Source organism: Epinephelus moara, chromosome 18 (assembly GCF_006386435.1).
Source record: "Epinephelus moara isolate mb chromosome 18, YSFRI_EMoa_1.0, whole genome shotgun sequence".
Lineage (NCBI taxonomy): Eukaryota > Metazoa > Chordata > Actinopteri > Perciformes > Serranidae > Epinephelus > Epinephelus moara.
In genome coordinates this window covers 12,533,400-12,539,718 of record NC_065523.1, presented here as the reverse complement: position 1 = coordinate 12,539,718, position 6,319 = coordinate 12,533,400, and the positions used below count along the sequence as shown (strand labels likewise).

At 39.8% G+C, this 6,319-nt stretch overlaps 1 protein-coding gene across 1 annotated transcript in view; it reads right to left on the bottom strand.

Annotated features, from left to right (window-relative positions):
* The window catches only part of sstr3 (somatostatin receptor 3), a 29,922-nt gene extending 25,268 nt beyond the window's left edge, over positions 1-4,654 (bottom strand). Inside the window, exon 1 of the mRNA XM_050069100.1 lies at positions 4,437-4,654. The gene's annotated coding sequence lies outside the window, so the exon portion shown is untranslated. The remainder of the gene's footprint in view (positions 1-4,436) is intronic.
* Positions 4,655-6,319: the final 1,665 nt, after the last annotated feature.

The window sequence follows — 6,319 nt, the reverse complement described above, 5'->3', positions numbered from 1 at the left end:
GTCTAGCCTCCTGGAGGTGTCGTGGGACCAACTAGACGAAACACCGGTGAAAGGAGGTTCCCACCCGATGACCCCAAAGACATGTTAGTTATCACTGCTCACTGGTCTGCATAGTTAAGCCTTGCCATAATAGCTTATCGTAGGGCTTAGGAGGTTATTCACTGAGTGCTGATCCTTTTTGAGAGCACAAACTTCTTGTGTTTATTTGAATCCCTGTGCATTTTTTGCCTTAACCTAGGAAATAAACCTAAAAACAAAGTTTTTTAGCTATATGTGCTAAATTCATTTTAAAAACAAACTGTAAACACAATGCATGTAACAAGTGCAAATCAACACATCGTCCCTGAGCATCCAAAACTGACACTAAAGGGGTATCTAGAGCGTCATGGTCTGACATGTAGGGCCACTGAGCAAGTGTTGATATCTGACGAGCTGAAAATGAGAATGTGTTTGGGCTAAAAATGGTAACAGCATTTCTACGCACCTAAAACTTTTTGTTGTTCTTTTTTGTTATTCTTTTTGTTAGTTAGTATTTATCACATCTCCAATGTCACAATAAATAAATCCTGTGTAATCCTGTGTAATATCACTGTGCCCTGTCAGTCAAGGTGGTTCTTTGGCTTCTAGATTTGCTGGTGTAACACCAAAATCTGTGATCCATTTCATTCAGTGAGACAGTGATGACATCATGCTGTTATAGCCTACATTGAAATCTTTCATAAGTAACATTGGCAGATATGTACACTCTGCTGTCGGACTGTCATTGTTTAACCATTAGCTGTGAGACGGATCAATACAGCTTATTGTATGTCAGAACAGTAAATAGTCTGAAAAAAGAAAAGTGAAAGGTGAAATAAAAACAATCTGGCATAGTGTAGCTTTAAAGGCCAATTTCCACCAGATGCGTGTTGGTTGCGTCTCCGCTCCGGCACGGCAGCAGAGCCGATAGGATTCAATTCTAGTCAATGTGTGTGTTTCCACCGGCTGCGGCTGTGCTGCGTTCCGCAACGGACACGCATCCAGTGGAAATCCGGCGTAAGACTTTTGTTGTAGACAATGATGGTGTGAGAGATATATAAGCTGCTTCTCTATTGTTAGACCTTCTGTGTTAGTTGGACTTGTATATGCAGCACTCAGGTCCTGGTGTTGAATACAACCACATAGACACAATGATAAAACGGCACTCATTTATTCTGAGGCTTTAGAGGAGTGAGGAGGGCTTCTCCTCGGGGCTCAGTGAGTCAGACAGATCTAATAAACCTGGTGAATTCACACTCCAATTGTGGCTTTAGCCTTAAGCTGTGCTGGTCGTTTTCTGTCTTGGAGCCCACAGGTTCTCTGTGTGAGGTAGACACCATCCTCAAGGGCTGAAGGAGGAAAAATATCACTTTTTCTCCAGCTTCAATTTCTTGAACATGCATCTCTTAACATTAATGAGACAGCAATTTCACATGTCAGTCTCAGAGTTATTGACCTGAGTTACTTTGAAAGTCATATGTGGTCAGTTCTGTGTCTTCCAACAAACCACAAGTATGAAGTGATTGTATTAACGTAAAGGCTGCAGCAACACGAGGTGAACACAGAAAATGAATAATCAAATTAATCCTTTAAAGGACTGTTGAGGAGAAGTAGGTTCACTTGACAGCAACTTGAAAGTGTTCCTTGCACTCACATCGCTCATTAATTAAAGCTTCTACAGCAAGTATATTTTAACATCCATCAGTCATGCACCTAGAAAAACCAGAAAACACTCCTCTTCCTTCCTTCAACTCACGCCTGTTTGCAGCAGAGATTACTGTTAACGTGTTGTCATGACTGAATAAAGAACATTTAAATAAAAGACACAAAAAGCCATCACATAAACAGCTTGATGAAGTTACGCTATGTAATTTCTGCCTGAAAAAGGTCTAAAGAGATGCTGCTTCTTTGTTTGCCGAGTCACCAGATTGTTCCTGCTTTGACCTCTTAAAAGGCAATTTTGCCTGAAATTATGCTGTGGGTTGTACTGATTAACTTCCTACCTGCGGTGACTGTGTGTGTGTGTGTGTGTGTGTGTGTGTGTGTGTGTGTGCCTGAATTGTATACAGATGACAGCATAATTTTGCTATTAGTGTGCGGATGCATTATAATTTCCATTTCTTTCAATTATAATTATTCAATTATATTAAATAATAGCTGAATATTTTGCTTCCATATCATATATGTATGCATATAGACTTTTTTTTACTATTCTTGATGAAACATTTAACAATCAAATGCAGAATAAAGATGCATCACTTTACATAGTAAGTGGTTTAGAAATGGAGGAGCGTGATGTTGTTTTGCTCCTCTGAACTGAACAGAACAAATCATGTTGGATGATAATCACACTCACACTGTCATAAACACAGTGGGGGATTTTTTTTCAGGAAAAAGAAAAAAGAAAAAACAAAAATGTGTTTTCTCCAACAAGCTGAACTGACTGTAAATAAAATCATTCTATAATTCTCAGAACAAGATACAGCAGTCTGCAGTCCTCGTCTGTTAATGAATGGTAACAAATTCATTTCAACAAAGCAAAGGAAAACATTGATTCTTATTAGGTTAAAACTGGCTGTTACAATAATACAGATTTTGTCCATATTATCCACCTCAAGTAAAGCCTGTAATAATAGGGCGACTTAAAGTACACACACATGCACACACACACACACACATCAGGTCACATTGTCAATTGATTAATGTTTGACAGTGAGGGGAATTTTTCTCATTTACAAATGTGTCAATCTTGATGCAGTGTGTTTCTGTAGCTTTTAAGGGGGAAAGGCTACAAACCTTATGATGCCAAACCCGTTAAAATACATACAGGTATTGATTAAGGGAAACTAAAGTTAAAATTAGCTCTTGAGACCACCTAAATCAACAATTGAGGCTATGGCGAGGAGACAACGGAAAAAAAGATCAGGACAATAGAGACTTTCTATTAAAACTACCTTAGCGCCAGTACATTAGACTATATAAAATAACGGACATAGCTAATGTGACGTCACCCACGTTCACGTTTTGAAGCCTCAAGTTCGACATTTCGACTGTCACCATCTTGGTTTTTTGGAGCCAGACGTGACCATATTTGGATGAGAAGGTGGAGCTGTGGAGGAGTGAGGGGTGGATCTGACTCATAGACTGTGGTGTGCCTCGAACAAAACAGCCTGTCACTCAAAGCAGCTCAAACCTTAATTACGCATAATTTTAAGCCTTAATAAAACATAAACTGGTGAGTTATATAAAAATGTACTTAATTTTTGAACCAGACTGTAAATATGTTCATTTCTTCTAAAGTTGGGCATTTTAACATTGGGGGTTGACTGGCTTCTAGAGCCAGCCTCTAGTGGCCATTTGAGGAACTGTGGTTTTTGGCACTTCCACATTTGGTGAAAGCTCAAGGCTAATGGGCTATAGTGTTCTCGAAAAGAGAAGCACAAACATACTGTGAGAAGATGAAAAATTATGCAATGCCCCTGCTAAGAGATGAGGACAAAAACAAACACGAATCAACTACAAATAGATGCAAGATGTCCCAAAAGAAACACCATACAACTAGAAAGAGAATCAAAATGACAAGAAAGAGACACAAAACATAGCACTCCTGCAATGCAGATTGCCAAAAAATATTACAAACTGACTACAAAGAGACCACAGAGACAAACAAATTACTAGACCCCTAACGACCATAAAGAGACGGAAAACAACCACAAAGAGACACAAAATGACCCCGGTGAGACATAAGAGACTCAAATTGATCACAAGGAGACACAAAAGAATTACAAAGAGACTGAAAACAACCACAAAAGGACAAAATGACCTTATAGAGAAACAAAATTGCGATAAGAGAGATACACAAAGAGACACAAGAGACTCAAAATGACCACAGAGATGCAAAACAACAAAAATAATTGTAGTCTTTTTGTGTCTCTTTTACTCTGGATTTCTTGCTCCATGTGTGAAGGTTGAGAGGCTTCTACATGTCTCTGTGCAGGGACCATTGTCTCCATATCTGTCCATGGCTGGCTACTTGGACTTAACAGAATATTTAAAGTTGTTTATATGTCATAAGTTTATTATGCTGAATATATAATATTGGATAATTAATGTACAGTTTGTTCTCGCCAAGAATCTAAGCTTTAAATTTGAGTTACTCTTTTAATGTGTCTTGAAAGGGCAAAGTTTCTAAACGCGCTTCTGGGAGTGATTAAGAGCATTTAAAGGATTTCATGTTTCTATTCTTGGTTTCAGTGTTACTAAAAAGCATCTTCACACTGTCGATGCTGAAGTGAGGAGGGAGACACGGAGCTTCACAGTGACACCAGTCTACAACAGACACCCACTGCTGTCTCACAGTCATCCACGGAGGAAACATCCAATAATATTACTAAATGTAGCCCACTCTTTGAACTTACCTTTGTGCGGAGACTTTTCAATATGTGATCTTCCCACAGCTCGGTCTCCTCCTTTGATTTAGAATTTACTGATGAAACAACGCGAGGCGAGCAGCTGCAGCTGGTTTATTCCCTGTCAGGACGTGTTTAATCTTCATCCTCAGCCGTCAAACTGTCCGCTCCGGCTCTCCGGTGGCTTTGTCGGTGAGTTTTCTCCTCTCCGTCTGTTCTCGGACCGACTGATGCACCGAGAGTCACCGCAACATTATAACAGTCGCTCCGTCTCTTGCTTGTAACTAGGTAACAGCTCTGCAGGCTGCACGGCCATGGAGTCAAGGAGGAGGTGTTAAAATGCTGTGTGTGTGTGTGTGTGTGTGTGTGTGTGTGTGTGTGCTCTCGTATGAGGGGTTCCACTTAGAACATGTAGGTCTAAGTTACTGTAACGAGAAACTGTGCGTTTTAAAAGGCAGTTGTCACATTTGTGTAGTAAACATTGTATTTTATGTTTATTTTGTGTTTTTTTAAGTAAAATCTTAAAGTTAAAGAAAAAAAATAGGGCTTAGATAAATGCAACTGAATAAAAAAATTGTATAAAAACAAAACACTCAAAGTACAAGCACTGCAATACAGCAGGCTTATTTGGTTTGGATTAAATAAACTACAAATATTCAAGAAGAGTACACCTACAAGCACCTGAAATTGTACAAGCGCTTCTTCCATTTCATAAATAAATTGCCCCCAGCACCTTTTTGAATAGCTTGAATGCGTGTTTGTTGGTTTTAAACAATATCTTGACACTAATATTAGCTGGTCACCAAGGTAACACTACGTCAACAGAGGGCTGAATACTCAATTAACAACAAGCTTATATGAGTAAAGTGATAAAAGCACAACCCTCAACACTTTGTGTCCGGCCAATCCGCTCCCACAAATGGACTTCTCTGTCTTTTTTTGTGACAATAGTCAGAAGTGACGTCACTAGAACCTTTCTGAACAGTTCAGAGATTTTCAATGTAGAAGTGTTTGGAGCAGCAGCACAAAAAATCCAGAACACCCTTAGAAAGGCTGCTGGGCACGGTGCTTTTCTGTAGGTGGCTGCATATGCTTTCTCCTCATTGGGAACAATTGAAAAAGATGCTTGCGTCCAGATGAAAAAACCCATGTGGACACAGGCCCTGAAAAGCACAATATAAATACCACACATTTGGCTTACCTGATTTTGATTTAAATTAAGATAGATTTTGAAACCATTTATGGTCTGCAGCACTTGCGGATATAAAAAACAAAAAAAACACACAGAGACACAAAATGATCAAAAAGAGATGCAACACAATGTCAAAATGACCACAAAGAGACATTAAAATGACCACAAAGAGACATTAAAAAGACTACAAAGAGACAGAAAAGGACCACAAAGTGACAGGTATACCAAAAAAAGAGATGCAAAACAGACAGAAAATGGCCACAAGGAGACACAAAATGACTACAAGAGATAAGAAAGACCACAAAGAGACAGTAAACAACCATAAAGAGACACAAATGACAACAAAGAGACAAAAAACTCCAAAGAGACTCAAAATGACCACAAAGCTACAAAAAATACAAAAAGACAGAAAATGACCACAAGGAGACACAAATTGAACACAAGAGACAAAAAACTACAAAGAGATAGAAAACAACCACAAAGCGACACATAGGACTCTAGTTTCCCGGCGCAGCGCAGGGTGGCGCAGGATGACGCAGGGTGGCGAACCCCGCGCAGAGCTAGTTTCGAGCAGCGCAACCCGAGGCGCGCTCAGTTTGGTAGTTTGGCAGACCGAGGTGCGCTGAGATGGGTGTGGCGCCGCAGCAGGGGGAGGTGTCGACAGATCCAGCTTGGCGCAGTGACAGTTTCGTGCCAAAAG